Source organism: Acomys russatus, chromosome 4, assembly GCF_903995435.1.
Source record: "Acomys russatus chromosome 4, mAcoRus1.1, whole genome shotgun sequence".
NCBI classification, from domain to species: domain Eukaryota; kingdom Metazoa; phylum Chordata; class Mammalia; order Rodentia; family Muridae; genus Acomys; species Acomys russatus.
In genome coordinates, this window is record NC_067140.1 from 17,006,395 (window position 1) to 17,024,659 (window position 18,265).

Sequence of the window (18,265 nt, forward strand, 5' to 3'; positions counted from 1 at the left end):
CTGTGGGAACCTCCTGAGGGTGGCTAGAAAGTGCCTAGTGCAGACATCTTGGCTCTGACTTGGAGTCTAGCTCTGCACACACTCCCTGGGGCCACTGCCACAGCCTTCCTGTCTCTCCCGATGACGGAGGAGAAGGCCTTGGGAAGGACTGAGGAGGCCCAAAGGGGTGTGACATGTGTTCCACAGGTGTGGGGCTCTGGGCTCCCATAACGGTTCAGACTTAGCATGTAGGAGATACAGAAGTGAAAACAATGGGTAGAAAGAACCTAATGCCGGGCGTGGTGGTGCACGCCTTTAATCCCAGCCCTTGGGAGGCAGAGGCAGGTGGATCACTGTGAGTTCGAAGCCAGCCTGGTCTACAAAGTGAGTCCAGGACAGCCAAGGCTACATAGAGAAACCCTGTCTCGAAAAACCAAAAAAAAAAAAAAAAGAAAGAAAGAAAGAAAGAGCCTTATAGGCTCAGAGCCTGGTGGCTCCTCTAAGTCCGGCCTCCGTGTGTGTGTGTGTGTGTGTGTGTGTGTGTGTGTGTGTGTGTGTGTGTGTGAGACTACTTTTGAACTGAATTGGGTTGGCTGAGTGAGTGTATGTTGGTGCAGAGGTGTGTGTGGCAGGTGTGAGTGAGGAGCACATTTGTGTGTCGGTGGCTGTGAGTATGTCAGTGCGCCTGTCTGTATATGCAGAGATGTACTCTGGGACTGAACTAGTGCGAGTGTGTGTGTTTGTGTGTGAGTTGGTGTAGCTGTTTGCTGGCATTGTGTCTGAGCTGGGGGTGGGGGAGGGTCTGCTGGGTTGGAAGCAGCCTCTGGTGCTGCTTGGTATGAGCGTGAGACTATGAGGGTACTTCAGGGCACATGAGGGTAAAAGATTGGCATATTCACATATAGCAAGGTTGGGGATGTCCAATGTATGTCTGCATGTGTGTGTGTGGCCCTGTCACCGCCGGCTCCAACCCCGGCCACATAAACTTCACACCCCTGCAGGCAGGCTGCGGCAGCCCCTTGGCGGGTGCTGGGCAATGGAAAGCAGATGGGCCAGGATGCAGGCCATATGGGGCTGGGGGTGGGGGGGGGGTGCATTCTTGCCTCCCAGCACCAGGAAGCCCCCTGCCTGTGGCCCCCTGTCGGGGTGGGGCCTGGAGCTGACACTATAGCAAATGTCCTGCAGCCAGTGGTGGGCAGCCTCTGTTGGGACTGTGTGTGCGTGTGGGGGTGGGGGAGTGGGGTGTGTGCGGTGTTTTGGAGCACGGGGTGGGGGAGGGAAGAGGGGGTAAGTGGGAGGATTCTGGGGGTGGGGGTGGGTATTCAGGCTGGGTGAGATGATATTGTCCTGAGAAGCTATAGTTAGCCCCAGGGCTGTGAAACACACACACACACACACACACACACACACACACACACACACACAGTTTTCCCAGTAGTATACTAAGGATGTCTGTTTAGAATTGAGTATAGATGACTTCAGCCCACACTGGGGCAGATGTCACCAGCCACAAGGTCAGTGGTAATAAAGGCGGTTGACCGTGGTTGTCTGCAGGGCCCTGGACCCAGGCTGTGTTCTAGGGCTGGGGTGTGGCTTAGAGAAAGAGCATGCTCTGGTCCAGCGTGAGTGACCTGGGGTTCTACCCATCCTTGCCTTGCCATCATCAAACTGCAGGCAGTAAGGGCAACAACTACAGGCCTGGGCTGGGACACCTGCTTTGCCTCCTCTTTCTGTGCCTCAGTTTCCCCTTGGGAGGATAGACTGATAATCCCGGGGCCTTCCTGCGTCTAGGCCGTGGTGAAGTTGGCACTGGAGGCAGAAATAGTCACTTTAGGGTTCTCGGAAGCTTCTGGCTGGAGACCGGAGAGGCCTGGCCAACCAGGATGTGCTATCACAGCAGCCAAGGTTGGCACAGCCAGGGCTGCTGTTGTGGCCTGGGACCCTCTGACCCCTTTCCTGGCCCCACTGGTGAGTCCAGGCACCTCCAGGCCTGGACGCTGGCTCCTCTCTCCCTGCTGTGCCCTGGACAAGTGTCTTAAGGGGTCCCTGTCCTCAGGCAGTTTTAGGGAACAGGGTCAATGGTGAGAAACTGGATGCTACTTTCTTTCTTTTTTTTTGGTTTTTCGAGACAGGGTCTCTCTGTGTTAGCCTTGGCTTGGCTGTCCTGAACTCCCTTTGTAGTCCAGGCTGGCCTCAAACTCACAGCGATCCACCTGCCTCTGCCTCCCAAGTGCTGAGATTAAAGGCATGTACCACCACCCCCAGCTTGGAAACTATTTTCAAACATTCAAACAAGTCCCCAATCCATCTCTGTCATCTTTTCTCGTATGGAGGCTGAGATCAGAAGGGGACTGGGTGCAGGGCCCATGGTGCACCACCTCCAGTGTGTGTGTATGTGTGGGGGGTATGTAGGGGGAGGGTGCAGGCCCAGTATGCAGGGGCCAGGCCACCTATCCAGCGTACAGGTGACTCTGGTGGCCTTGGCCTGGTCAGCCACTTCCTCTGAGTCTCACTTTTTGGGAGGAATCTTGTTAGGGAACTTAAACATTCAGTGACGGGTCCGGAGCATGCTAGGTGCTCAATAAAGGCCAAGTTGCCCTCACTCTATAGTCCTACCCTCGTGGGCCCACTTAGTGGGTATCTGATATTGATTTCTGTCACCCCATGCCCCATCTCTCCCCTTGTCTGGGTCTCAGTCCAAAGGTTTTTGGGTTGGGGCAGTTCCAGCCTTAGGAGGGACTGACCAATCAGAGAACTACATCTTCTCAGCCAATACCGGAGTGTGAGATTTTTAGCTGGCCCTTGTAAAGACAACTTATTTTTCATTAGGGTGATCACCCCCGTGAGGGTAGAAGCCTAGATGTGGGGTTCATACTGCCTGGTTGAAGGGAAGCCAGGGGCCTGTTATGGCGGAGGGAGAGAGAGAGAGACCTGGCGGTGAGATTAGAACGCCTCCTTGCCGCCAGGCCTTGCAGTAACCTATCCCTGCAGAGTGAGGGGCGCAGAGGCAGGCAGCAGGCGGCTGAGGGGCTCACACCCAGGCCGACTGGCGCCAGCCGCAGCCCTCTCTAGCTCCAGGCGCTGCAGAGCGGGGTGTAAATCCCGCCTGGCCGCGGCCTCCGCCCCCAGCCTCGCTGCACTGGAGCTCAGCTATTTCGGAGTTTCCCAGGGGACAACGTTTCCTGCCTCTGGCGGAAAAAAATCTGCAAAAAATGAGAGCCCTTGTGGTCTGGCTCCAACGCAGCCCTGAGCCTGGGACAGAAGAGAATTCTTTTCTCCCTTCTCTCCTTTCTCCTTGTCCATCGTCCCTTTTCTTTCTCTCACTCTTTTATTTTATATTTATTTTACTTTTGAGACAGAGTTTTACTCTGTAGCTTGGGATGGCCTCGAAGTCATGGTGAACCTGCTTCAGCTTCGTAGTGCTGGGATTGCAGGTATGAGCCATCACATTCGGCAGCCTCTTTTCCTTTCCTTTCCTTTTTTCTCTCCCGGTTCTCTCTCTCTCTCTCTTTTTTCTTTTTTTTTTTTTTTTTCTTTCTTTTTTCTTTTTCTTCCCCTCCTCCCTCCAAGACAGAGTTTCTCTGTGTAACCCTGGCTGTCTAGGATCTAGCTCTGTAGACCAGGCTGGCCTCAAACCTCACAGAGAGCCACCTGTCTCTGCCTCTCAAATGCTGGGGATTAAAGGTATGCGCCACCACCTGGCCTGCTATTTTCTTATGTTTCTTTCCTGCCACTCTGGAGGTTGAACTCAGAACCTCACATGTGGTAGGCAGGTGCTCTACCACTGAGCTTCATGCCCAGCCCCCTGTAACTTATCTTGAGACACGATCTCACTCAATTGTTGTTGTGTTTTTGGTTTTTTTTTTTGTTGTTGTTGTTGTTGTTGTTTGAGACAGGGTCTTTCTCTGCAGTTTTGACTGTCCTGGCTTTGCTTTGGAGACCAGGCTGGCCCCGAACTCACAGCGATCCGCCTGCCTCTGCCTCCCAAGTGCTGGGATTAAAGGCGTGGGCCACTACGCCCCGCTGGTCTCACTAAATTGAATTTGTGATTCTGTCTACTCCTCTGGAGTACCTGAGACTACTGGCCCCCGGTCCCAGACCCCAGTTTTTCTGCCTTTCTTTTCCTCTTTCTTCTTCCCTTCCCCCTTCCTCCTTCCCACCCCCCAAACCCCCCCTCCACATTCTTGCAGGTCTTCCCCAGTTTCCCTCATCTCCAGGGCCTTGTTCTGGCTTCTGTCAGGACAACCTGCTTGTCACCCCCATTCCAGGCCCCTCCACAGGTTAGCAGGAGTATGTGTGACCTAATGAGACACCCATGGGGACTATTGCTCGCTCACCTTTGTGTGTTCAGTGCTGGCAGGGTTGCTTTAGAGACCCAAGATGGAGCCAGGTATCACATGGTGTCTACAGGGGAACATCTAAGACCTAAGACAGATCCAGCCTGAATTAGTGTCCTTCTGGCTATCTGTCTGTCTGTCTGTCTTTAAGTCAATTTGACACAAGCCAGAATCATTTGAGGAGAAGGAACCTCAACTGGTAAAATGCCTTTACCAGATTGGCCTGTGGGACCTCTTCCTTTCTATCTTTTTTTTGGGGGGGGGGGTTTGAGACAGGGTTTCTTTGTGTAGCCTTGACTGTCCTGGACTCACTTTGTAGACCAGGCTGGCCTCGAACTCACAGAGATCCACCTGCCTCTGCCTCCCAAGTACTGGGATTAAAGGTATGTGCCACTACACTCAGCCAAAAAAAAATTAAAAACAAAACAAAACCCCTATTGTACCTGTGTGTGTGTGTGTGTGTGTGTGTGTACTATAGCACACATTTAGCGGTCAGAGGACAACTCTGTGGGGTCAGCTTTCTCCTTCCACCTTTATATGGGATCCAGGGATCGAACGCAGGTGACCGGGCTCCCACAGCACAGCAAGCGCCTTTACTCACAGCGCACCCTTTCGCCAGCCCCTTTGGCACGTTTTCTGACTTTTCATTTGAATGAATGACTGAGTGATGACCGCTTACCTTTGAAAGGCGCCCTTCCTCCTCCTGGCTCCCTCCTCCTGAGTGCCCGCTGAGAGAGGAGTCCTGGCATCTCTCCCCGCTCTGCGACTCTACCGCTTGAGGTTGTCACAGACTCTATATGATGAACAGGAACACACCCTGAGCACCCAGTGCCCCCATGTCTACCGAAGGCCCATGTGCACACCCTGTGCGATCTGCCTCTCTCACATGCCACCCAGGGGATCCAGCACACAGTCAGCACGAAGGGAAGACGACACGGATGAATAATGAACGCGTTGTCCGGGATTGCTTTAACCGCTCACTGAACAACCCCCTCTCCTCCTGACAACCAGTATCAGGGCTGAAAGCCAAGGAGCCTGGCCTAGCAGACCCTCCATGAGTGTTTGTTGAATGACTGAATGAAATACATTTCACATACTCAGTCAGCCCAGGGTTTCTGGCACAAGTCCCACCCGCCACCCGCTGTCTGCCAGCTCAGCCTCTGGATTTCCACATCTGCTGCTGCTGCCAGGAGTGACAGGCCCTGGGGGAGGTAGTTCCCGTCTTTAGAGCCAGGGACAAGCGGAGGCTGCCAGGACACGAACTTCCTTCACAGAGTAGAGCTGGCTGAGTTACTCCCCCGGCCTGGCCAGCTAATGTCAGTCAAATTCTTGGGGCCCCTGGGTAAGGGCCACAGCCAGGAATGGCTTCATCTGCTCAACATGTCTCCTCAACTGCCTGCCTCCGTCTCTCTCCTGGAAGCTGTTCTGGGTTTGAAAGGAGTCATGTGCAGGAACCAGGGTCGTTTCATGAGCTCACGGAGCCTAAGAGCTGCCTGGGATCATGGACAGGCTCAGCCCCAGCTGACAGCCTGCAGGCCTTGGCTGAGTCATTTCCCGCCAGCCTCCTCAAGTCCCCCTAGAGGCTGTTGGGAGGCTGAGGTGGAATGTGCTGGGAAGCAGGGATTGTGGGCCAGAGGCAGACAATGCTGGCCCTAGCTGTTTATCCGCCCACCGCATTAACCTGCTTTTTCCTTTCTTTTTTTCACTCATTCATTTTGGGAGACATGATGCCTGATGCTTTTGTTTGTTGCTTTGTTTTGTTTTGCTGAGGGCGAGAGAGTGTCTTACTCTGTAGCCCAGGCTGGCCTCAAACCCAAAGTGATCCTCCTGCCTTGGCCTCCTGAGTCCTGGGTTCGCAGGTGTATGCTACCTGCATGCCTGCATTACACATACTTGTGGTGTCAGCATATGCAGGAGGAAGCAATGGTGGCCATGTAAGGCAAGAATGATCTGGAAGGGTTGGAAGCTCATGGACCCTCAGGCATGTATCCCGAGGGCCTCAGGTAAATGGGCTTTGTCTCTCTGCTCACTTCCTGGATGGGTTTCAGAAGCTCCGCTGTCTTCGTGCTGCCTGACATTGTTTTGTTGGAGTCCCCACCCTTACCTGTTGGTGAAAGTCCTTCGGGGTCACCTGAACTAGACACCTGCCCAGCCAGGATTCAGCCTGAGCGCTGAGTGGATGGACCTTCCAGGAGGAAAGTCACAGGTGCACAGGGGTCCTCGAGGTTGCATTAGCCTCCTGTCTGCTCAAGGCCTTTAGTTAACAAGGGCATCTGTGGAGGTGCCTGGGATAAAAGGGAGCCCCAGGGTCACCCGTTTTCTGTGTGACCTTAAGGAGGCCTTAGCCCTTTCTGGGCATCTGACAGCACCTACTGTGTGCAGGGCCATCCTGTCAAGGAATTGATGGTATTTTATTTTATTTGTTTATTTATTTATTTAGGTTTTTCGAGACAGGGTTTCTCTGTGTAGCCCTGGCTGTCCTGGACTCACTTTGTAGACCAGGCTGGCCTTGAATTCACAGTGATCCGCCTGCCTCTGCCTCTCGAGTGCTGGGATTAAAGGTGTGTGCCACCACGCCTGGCTCAGAACTGATGGTCTTATGGGAGGTGGGGAGGGGGAGGCAGAAATAGACACAGATCAAAGATAATTTTGGATGGAAACTACTAAGGTGATGGGAGGGGGGGTTGGGGGTTACAGCAGGGACAAAAAGGTCCCGTGAGATGGGGAGACTAGGAGGAGTTGTTTGAACAGAGACACAAAGAACAAGAAGGAATCAGTCTGGAGGACACGTGCCCAGCACTCGACCGCAAGTGCAAAGACCTGGGGCAAAGCCAGCTGCGGGTGCCAGGTGTAGTCAGGACCCAGGCCATCTCTCCAAAATGTTTGCTGTGCCAAACACAAGAGGAACGAGCCCTTTCATCCAGGTGATATAACCGTGGGCGGGGTGGTGTCAGCCTTCACCATGGCCTGCAACTACCGTGCCTCTCCAGTTCCAGAACATTCCCACCACCCCAAAAGGAAGCCCTGACCCTAGAGGAGCCTTTCCACCTGGCTCCCCCAGGCCATGCTCCCCACTGCTGTGGGTTTGCCTCTCCAATTGCATTGTCACAGGCTTCTGTGTAGAGGCCTCAGAGGCCGCCAGCTTTTCTGCCTGTAACCGTGCAGTTTGTGATGATCTTCTTTCCTCAACCCTAACAAATGGCCTTTTGCTCAGATGTTTTGTTACTTTTGGGGGGGGGGTGTTTGTTTGTTTGTTTGCTTTTCTTTTGTTTTGTTTTGAGACAAGGTTTCTCTGTGATAGCCTTGGATGTCCTGGACTCCCTTTGTAGACCAGCTGGCCTTGAACTCACAGTGATCTGCCTGCCGAGTGCTGGGATTAAAGGCGTGCGCCACCATGCCCAGTTGTATCAGGATTTTGTTGACCATGCCCCTCCAGCTGTCTTCTGGGTCAGTGTTCAGCAGCAGAGCTGTTGGGCCTTCCTGTCAGACTGCATTGAACCGAGAAACTACCAAATAACACAGTTAAAAGCAACCATGGCAGCCGGGCAGCAGTGGCACATGCCTTTAATCCCAGCACTTGGGAGGCAGAGGCAGGCGGATTGCTGTGAGTTCGAAGCTAGCCTGGTCTACAAAGCGAGTCCAGGACAGCCAAGGCTACACAGGGAAACCCTGTCTTGAAAAACCAAACAAACAAAAAAGTAACCATGGCATTGGGAGTGGTCACACGTGCCTTTCACCTGAGCACTTGGGAGGCAGAGACAGGAGGATCTCTGTGAGTTCGAGGTCTGCTTGGTCACTATAGTGAGTTTCAGGACAGCCAGAGCTACACAGAGAAACCCTGTCTCAAACAAAACAGAACAAAGAACAATGACAACAAAGCAGCCATGGCTTTGGGATGCTCACAACCAGATAATAAGGCCGGGGTGGGGGTGTTTAGGGGGGTCTGTGTTGACCCATTCACCTGAGGAGGGAACTGAGGCTTCAGAGGTGGAATCTGCCTGTCCTACTGGTAATGTGAGAGCTCGGGGCTGCTAGATTCCAAGCTAAAGAGAAGGCTGAATGGGGTGGAGAGAGAGAAGAGAGAGAGGAGAGAGAGAGGAGGGAGAGAGAGAGAATGGGAATAGTGCAGGGGAAAAAGGAAGTTTGTCTTTAGGCCAGGCTCTGCCTCCCCACGTGCCACCTGCAGAGGAAGCCTAGGTCAGAGGTGAAAGTGTCAAGGACTTCACCTGGCCCCCAGCCTCCTCTGTCCCTTCCTGGCCCTGTGACACGAAAAGCTGATTCACCTCTCTGCCTTCTTTCCAGATCAATCAGTGGAGCCGTGTGCTTAGCGTTTTATCATTGACACAGGCTCTCATGTTGCTCAGTCCAGTCTTGAACTTCCTCCTGAGCGCTGGGACTGCAAGTGTGTGCCATTACTCCCAGCTTAGCAGAGGCCTTGGTGCTATGGGAGAAAAGGTGCCCCCCACTCTCCCCCAGTCCCTCACCCCCCATCCCCCCACCCTACCCCTGAAACCCTATGTTCTTGGTTTGGATGGAGCTGGGAAAGGAGTCTGGAGGCTTCTGGAACCTTCTTTCCAGAAGAATCTTAGGGAGGCACAGACCATCGCCTGGGAGGATTGGGTTGCCAAGGGGGAGGAAGTGACGCCCACTTGGAAGTCCCACACCCTAGCTACAGCTGAAGGTTCTGGATCTGAAGCAGATGATAGTTTTCTCAAACCACCTGGATTCCAGGTCATTGAAAAGCAGGGGAATGGGCCTGTAAGGTCCCCAGAACCCCCGTGGGCTTCAGCCAGAAATACTGCGGCCATGTCAGGTGTGGACTCCCACACTGGAACTGAACCTGCCCGTTGACTATGGGTGACAGGCAGTGTGCCACAGGCAAGGCTCAAGTGTGTGTAGGGCTGAGAGCCCGCACATCTAGGGCTTAGGAAGGACCCCGGGGATGTTTTTGAACATTTGTTGTGTGCCAGGCAAGTGCAAAGTGACCTGGGAAGTGGTGCCCAGGGAGGTAGAGACACATGCCAAAGTTTGCACAGCTAAGAAGCAACTAAGTATGGCTTAGAACAAAAGCCATGTCACACACCATTAGGTGTTATTGCTGTTGCTGCTGCTGCTGGTGTGTGGTGAAGGTCAAAAGATAACCTTTAGGAGTCAGTTCTCTCTGCTGTGTGTTTTAGTGATAAAACTCAGGCTTGCATGGCAAGAATTTTACCTGCTGAGCCATTTCTGAAGCCCATGACTCCATGGATACAGGAAGTGCCCTTTTCCCTGCTCTCAACCTTGTTCTTCTGTGAAGAACTTGGGGTTCTGGATAGAAGCTCTGGGGCTGCAGCCTGGGGTCCCTTCTGCCTAGGGTTACCCAAAGAGGCACAAGTCATGATATCCTCTGTCAAGGCTCAGCCTCACCTCAGCCTGCTGCCTGGGACTTGCCTAACAAGTGCTGCAGTCAGCAACAGCACCATTTCTGCTGTGTGACAAGCATCCCTGCCCGCCCCCACCCAAGCCCTCCAAGCCTCTGTATCCAGTCCTGGAAAGTGAGGCCAGCTGGCACATCCTTCGTAAAGGGTCGTGGAGACACGGGGCTCATGACTCATTCTGTGAAACTTCTACCATGGGAAGGGAGAGCCCCTGGCCACACTGGCTTGTAGGCCACACATCAGGCCAAGGCTGGCACTGGCCCAGCCGCCAGGACATGGCTGCAGAACCCAAGGCCAGACTCTTGAGTCACTGTTTCCCTGCTGTTGCCAAACCAGGCGGGAAATTAGGGAGCCAGGGTGGAGCCAGGGACAGAAGGCTGTGGAGAGCTGAGACCTCTGTCTTAGTCTTCGTTGGACAGGACAGATACAAAACCACCAGCCAGATACAAAAAGCGACCCTGCAGTACTAGAGTCCGGTGCTGGCAGCCCAGGTTACAGACAGTCCCCTCAGTCCTTCCCGCTTCCCAGAGCCTCCCTCCCCACCAGCCACATGCAGAATTCTACTTCACAGTGTTCTGTTTCCAGAATTTATCATCCGGTTCCACACCTCAGGCCCTTTGCACCTGTGGTGGCTTTTCTCTGGACCATTCCGACAGGCTAGCTTACCTCAGAGATGTGTCCTTGTCACCTGGCTGGTCTTTTTGTTTGTTTTTTGTTTTGTTTTGGGTTTTTTCTTTTTCAAGACAGGGTTTCTCTGTGTAGCCTTGATTGTCCTGGACTTGCTTTGTAGACCAGGCTGGCCTCGAACTCACAGCAATCTGCCTGCCTCTGCCTCCCAAGTGCTGGGATTAAAGGCGTGCGCCACCACTGCCCAGCTTCACCTGGCTGTTTAAGGGGAGCCTTCCAGCTCCATCTCATCTCCTTCAGAGTGTCTGTCCTCTCCTTCTGCCTAGAAGGTTCTGAGAACCTGTAGTTGTCAGGCCCTGCCCTGGACACCCAGGATGGAGGTAAACAGAGTTCCCACCTGCTCCCCAGAGCTTAGAACAGGCTGTGCCGTGCCGTGACAGGGTCAGTAGGAAAAATGAAGACAGCGGGAGTGGTGGTGCAAAGGCCCAGCAGCAGGATGGCGGCAGTTGAGGCCCGTGTGGCTGGAGCTGGGAAGGGAGGGCCATGGGACTTGAGGTCAGCAGTGGGGCAGACAGGTTGACCGGGGTTTGAGTTTTGATCTGACAGGTGGGAGTCTTGGAGGGTCCAGAATAGAGGGGTTCAGAGATAATGAGACCTAGTTAGATTTCCTTAGACTTGGGGGAGGATACACCTGTGTCCTTGAGAGGTTGCAGGGAAGGGCTGTGAAGGACAGGCTATCAGAGACATGGTGCCCTAGCCCTGCAGGCAGACAGGACTTCCATCTTACTCACCCACTAAGGGTGGTCAGGACTCAAGCCCAGGAGGTCTGTCTCATACACAACACACACACACACATACACACACACACAGAGTCACATATACACACAGACACACACACAGTCACATATACACAGACACACACAATCACATATACAACAGGCACACATACAGAGTCACAGACATACACAGTCACATACACACAGACACACACAGTCACATGTACGACACACACACACAGAATCACATACATACATATACAGATATACACACATAGTCACACAGGCACCCAGTCACAAACACACATACATATACACAGACACACATATGCATAGACAGATAGACACACACACACAGAGAATCACATACACACACATATACAGATATACACACATAGTCACACAGGCACACAGTCACAAACACACATATATATACACAGATACACATATGCATAGACAGACAGACAGACACACACACATATACACATACACAGAGTCACATACATACACAGACATATGCACACATACACATGTATACAGACACACACAGTCACAGACACACGCTGTCACATATACAACACACACACATATACACATAGTCACACAGACACATACAGTCACAAACACACATACACACACATAAATATATACAGACACACATAGACATACACACACACACACACACACACACACACAGAGTCACACACACATGAACACACACACATATGGTGTGTCTCCTGTGAGGGCCATTTCCCCATGATCGGCCTGTGGGATACTGGTCAGAACTCAGCCAGTGACTCACTAGGACTTGCTCTCCTCTGGGACACTCACAACCCTCCATGTCTGGACTGGAAACCACCTCTGACTTCCTGGGGGAACAGGAGCTAAGCATAAAGGGCTGAAGAGCCCTGGGCTGGGACAGGCAGCCTGCAGGGACAGGCACAAGGAAGACCCCAGGCTTGCCATTTGGCCTGTAATGCCCTCCTGGGCTGAGGTAGCATCGGGAAGGTCCCAGGCACTCTGTTGGGGTGCATGGGTCCTCATGATGTGTCACGCCCACTCATAATGCTTTTCTCATCCTTCGTGGGCTCTGGTCTATTCTAGCATCTTCCATTTCTTTCTATTCTGTTGTCTACTTAGTTGACAAATATTTATTGAGCACCTATTATTTTCCAGAAAGTGGGGTTTGTTTGTTTGTTTACTTATTTTTTAAAATTTATTTATTTATTTATTTGCATTGGTGTTTTGCCCACATGTATGTCTGTGTGAGCATGTTGGGTTCCCTGGAACTGGAGTTACAGACAGTTGTGAGCTGCCATGTGGGTTCCGGGAATCGAACTCAGGACCCCTGGGAGAGAAACCAGTGCTCTTAAGTGCTGAACCATCTCTCCAGCCCCCTACTTACTTATTTTTAAGATAGGATCTCAGAGCCGGGCATGATGGTGCACGCCTGTAATCCTAGCACTCAGGAAGGCAGAGGTAGGTGGATCTCTGTGAATTTGAGGCTAGCCTGGTCTACAAAGCGACTCCAGAGCAGCCAAGGCTACACAGAGAAACCCTGTGTTAAAAAAAAAAAAAAAGATAGGATTACACTATGTAGTCCTAGCTGGCCTGGAATTCATAGAGATCCACTTGCTTCTGCCTTCCAAGTGATGAGTTTAAAGGTGTGCACCACCACACATGGCCCAATGAGTAGTTTTTTTGATTGCTTATTCTTTTTTTTTTTTTTCAAGATGTATTTGTGTATATGAGCATTCTGTCTTCCTGTATATCTTGCATGCCAGAAGACGGCATCAGATCTCATTATAGATGGTTGTGAGCCACCATGTGGTTGCTGGGAATTGAACTCAGGACCTGTTGAAAGAACAAACAGTACCCATCTCTCCCGCCCCTGATGGTTTATTCTTTTGTTTTATTTTTAAAATGAAGTGTCTCTCTGTAGTCCAGTCTCTCTGCAGTCTCAAAGTCCTTATTGCATTTGTATTGTGTTATATTGTTGGTTTGCTTTTGAGAGAGGGTCTCCCCAGGTAGCCTCGGATGTCCTGGAACTTGATACCTTAGCCCAGGATAGTCTCAAACTCATATAGGCCACCCTGCCTCTGCCTTCCAAGTGCTGGGATTAAAGATGTGCATCACTATGCCTGCCTAGCTACGGGTGAAGGTCTTGACACGGGCCGCAGTTTTAGAGGAGCACAGGTCATGTCCCCAGGAGATGGGTGGGGAGCCTCAAAGCCAAAGAGAACGTTCTCACCCTCTGAAGTGATGAAGGAAGGACAGGTGCCCCTCATCTGGAAGGATGAGGGCTCGGGATGACCTCGAGACAAGCACCGAGCAGGATCATGAAGGGAGTGGGTAAGAGGAGGGAGGCCCTCAGACACCTGAGGGACAGGAAAGGCTTCCAGCCACAGAACAGCAAGTGCAAAGGCCCTGGGGCTGGAATGTGCTTGGTGTGTTCAGGGAGCATCCGGAAGGCTGGAGTCAGAAAGCAGACAACTATGGAGCCAGCTGGGACACCCAGCAGAGGGATGCTGCCTGCATTTCCTACACTCTAAAGGCTTTCAAGGGTCATTTTGCCTTTTCCATCAGCTCTAGCAGCCAGCTCACCACTGAGGATGTGTGGGCAGGCGAGGCCAGAGCTGGACCTGCACACCCGGTTGGTCGGGCTTCCGGCTTCCTTCCTGACCTGGTCAACTGTCCAGGGCCGGGACTGACACACCACTCAGTCCTTCCGTCTTCCATTCGGCTCATCCATTCTTCCCCAACTACTCCTCAGCTGCAGAGTAACAAATGGCTTCAGGGAGGGCTAGGGAGGTAATCGGTATTTACCTACGCGGTGTACAAAGCCCTGGAACTCTTACTAGTAAAAAATGCTGCGTGTGCTGATGGCACACACCTATTAGCTGAAAACTAGGGAGCCGGAAGAGAAAAATCAGAAGTTCAGGGTCATCTGGGCTACAAATCTTGTCTCAAGAAAAAAAAAATTATTATATAATTGGGTGGGGTGGTGCACTTCTGTAATCCCAGCAGTGGAGAGGCTGAGGCAGGAGGAATATAGTGAATTTGAGGTCACCCCTGTCTTAAAAGAGCAAAAACAGTTGTTGCAGCACCGCCAGAGAACACCCCCCCACTCCTGTGTGGGCTCATATCCCTGAGGCCAAGTAAGCTTGAGTTCCAGTTGGTCCTGCTTGCCTGGCTGGTGGTCCTGTCTGTGATGCCTTTGTGAGGAATGCAGGTGTGACAAATACCAGGCACCTGGCTCATGTCACACAGGGACATTTGGCATTGGCTCTGGCTTCACTTTTACATCTGAGAGTCCAGGGCCCTAAAAGGGAAGAGCATTGCATGGAAACCGGCCGCCAGGAAGTGGCTGACCCCAGACTTGAGCCTCCCAAAGTCCTCACACCTAAGTGCAAGGCAGGCAGGCAAGAGTCTGGCCCAGAGTGAGCACTCTCAGGCAGGTCTGGCTGAAGGAGGCCTTTGGAAGCTCAGCAGAGCCCCGGAAGTCCCAGGGGCTCCCTCCTTACCAAGCAGAGCTCAAGACACTCAGTATACTTCCTCCTGTGAGACCAGCACCTGCTGTCCCTTCCCCTGCTTTCAGCAGGGTCAGGTACTCAGGGGCCTGCAGGTGCTCCAGAGCAGGAAGGGCGGGGCAACGAGGAAGTAGCCGCTGCCATGGAAACCAGACAGTCTGAGTATGGCTGGGAAGCTCTGTGGGCTAGCTCATCAAGGTCACAGGGGTCCATTCCCCACCCCTGTGCCCCAGGGGCTCTGCCTTGGTCTCAGGACTCCCTGGGTGTGGTCCCTGCCTGTGGACTGAGGTTGGAGCCTGAGCCCCCTGGGCACCTTAGAGAAGTCGTGTGCCCCCCCAACCCCCCCACCCCACCCCATGCTCTCAGAGCTGTGTTCTCTGAACCAGGCCTGGGGACTTACATACAGAGAGCCAGGATGCAGAGAGCCAGGCTGACCAGCAGGGAAGGGCAAGTGTCAGTGTCCACCTCAAAGGTCCAGAATGTGGCCAAGGAGGAGGGGCTCCAGAAGAAGCTGGCTTGGCAAGAGAAGGCAGTGATGACATCACCTTGGTCACTTCTGTACACCCAGTTTCCAAGGCACACCCTGGTAGACACTCTCTAAAAATGTGTAAACTAACCAAGCATAGTGGGGCACACCTTTAGTCCCAGCACTTGAGAGGCAAAGGGCAGGAAGGTTTCTGTTAGTTCACAGGCAGCCTGGGGTGCATAGCAAGCACCAGCCTCAGGACAGCCAGGACTCCACAGGGAGTCTCTGTCTCAAAAAGTTAAATAAATAAATAAAATAGATTTGTAAAATAGGCCAGGTATGACGGCTCAAGTGTGTGTGATTCCGGGACTCAGGAAGTGAGGCAGAAGGATAGCTTTGAGTTCTAGGTCAGCCTGGACTGCGGAGTAAGACTCTTTGTCATCTCAAAAAACAATAATTGTAAAATAAAACACCATCTGCTCAGACCCTGGGCTATTCCTGTGAAAGAAAGTCATTTTATGTATGAAGAAACTTCACACAGAGAGGTTGAGGAATTTGCCCAAAGCCACACAGCTAGCAAGTAGTAACCAGAGCTTGGACACAATCTTATTGGCAAAACGCTGCCCTTTTATTTTACTTTAGTTTTTGCGTGTGTGTGTGTGTGTGTGTGTGTGTGTGTGTGTGTGTGTGTGTGTGTGTGTGTGTGTGTGTTTGTGTGTGTGTGTGTGTGTGTGTGTGTGTGTGTGTGTGTTCACATGTGTGTGGAGGCCAGAGGCTGACATCAGGTACTTTCCTCCGTCACTTCCCACTTATATATGATGCAGGACTCTCTCTAGCTGAACCTGGAATTCAGCCAGTCACCTAGCCAGCCTGCTCTGGGAACCTGTCTGGGCCAGCTCCGTGACAGGCTGGGTCATCTCACCTTCTTTAAGTGGATGCTGGGGATTTGAACTCTGGCCCTTATGCTTACCCATATAGACACTCAACTCACTGAGCTATCTCCCTATCTCTTGTTTAATTGATTAGTTAATTAATTAATTAAGTTTTTAGACAAAGTCTTACTATGCAGCCTTGGCTATCCTAGAACTTGTTCTATAGACCAAGCTGGCCTTGAACTCAGAGATCCACCTGCCTTTGCCTCCTGAGTGCTGGGATTAGAAGTGTGCGCCAGCACGTCAGCTGGGAATCCAGCCTAGAGCCCAATCAATCACTCTGCCACTGAGTTATGCACACATAACTCTTTTTTGTTTGTTTGTTTTTGTTTTTACTTTTTATTTTGAGGCAGGGTCTCACAAAGTCACCCAGGAAGGCCTTGAACTTTTGATTTTCCTGCCTCAGAGTGTGCTACCAGGAATAACGACTGTTTTCCATGGGCTGGGCTGCGGGGGTTCACATAAGCTCTCTTATTTGTTTTTGTCTCTATGTGTCTATTTTTACTTGGCACACGTTTATATAAATTACAAACACCCTGAGAAGTTGCTTCTTTCCGAGCCCAGTTTCCTCATCTGTGAAATGGGCTCACTGCAGGGACCGCTGTGGTTTCTGCCCTACAGGGTTGTCTTGACAGTGAGATTTGAGTTGAACTGTGTCCAGTTCTAGTCTGTCCAGCTGTGTGACTCTGGGCCTTCTCTGAACCTCATGCGTGAGAAGGGGGATTTGGGTTCTGGGACACTGAATTCTCCCAGATTTGTCTGAGTGGACAGCAACTGGCTTGGTGCTGAAGCTCCTAGGTGGTTCCCTTGACCAGACCTTCCATCCACCCTTGCAGGGTCTCAATCCAGCCGTGACCCCAGAATCCTCCAGGCTCCCTGGGCCTGATCCAGGGCTGACATGTTTGCTGGTACTGTCCCGAGGCTCCCAGGCACTGCACAGTCTCTGAGGTGGATGAACCTCTGGCCTTGTGTCTATTGAGACCAGCCTGGGAACCCACACCTCCTGAGTGCCAGCCGTCCTGAGAGCTAGGAAGCCTAGAGGTTAGCATCATGCAGATGGGGAAACAGAGGCTCACAGTCATCCCAGAAGCCGCTCTGAAGCCTCCCTTTCCCCACTCCTCCCACTCCTTACTACCTACCCCTGTGTTCTGACCACGGCCTAGCCTCTCCTTATATGTCTGAAGTAATGTGCCACCACTGTTATTTTGCTGGCAGAGTCTCTGTCCCCAGATGTAACATCAGGTTGGCCTTAGTCATGCAGTGTCCCCAGACCTTGCACGAGGCTGCACAAGTCCCTGTCTATCGAATGTGCTTGGACGTGGCTAAATGCCGGTATGCAGTAGTCTTCGGCAAAACCACTAAAGTGACATCAGCTCCCTACAGGGAGACAAGTTGGAGGAAATGGAAAGACATGATCTTGGATTCAAATTCTGCTTGATGTGTCCTCTCTTTCTGGACTCCCACTGCCAAAAATCAGAGACCATCGGGTTGCTAGGAGGCAGCCTGTCCTAGCAAATGTCTGTGTGTGTGCACAAACCCTATAGCCCCCAAAATTAAAGGGTCCCTAGCTGCCTAAGTGATGAGGAGCTGCTGCTGGTGGAGTCTTCAGGGAGCAGGTGGGTCAGCTCCCATCTGTGTCTCCTCCCTAAGCCGTCCCTGCACTTGCCCCAGGTCACAGAACACACTGCAGGGAGATGAGGGGGTGAGTGTCTCTGAGAACAGCCTGCCATTGTGCCCTTGGGTGTGGAGGACTTGGGGGGAGTACCTTCGGAGAGGACCACAGGGCCTGAAAGGCTGGGGTGGGGGAGGGGAGGTGGGACAGATGCAGGACAGGTGCTGAGCAGGTGTCCACAAGCATCTCCCCTAGGGAAGTGCCCTCATGTGTGCGCCCCAGAACCGGCCCAGCTGGTCAGACACCTGCACCAGTAGCTTCTTGTCCAGAGCCAACACAGGTGTGAGCTGGGGGTGGGGCTGGAGGTGGGGAGTGGGATTGGGGGCAGGGCCTAGGAAAGAGGCCATGGGGTCTGAAGCCCTGAACAACCAGTCTCCTTCATATCCTGCATAAAGGAGCTGCAGGTCCTTGTGGGCGGCTTCACACCCCAGGGGCCACAGCCCAGTGGATTTTCCAGGCACATGCATGTGGGATGGGGGTTTTGATATGATAGTGGTTTTGGCTTTTGCAGGTCTGTCCTCAAGGAAGA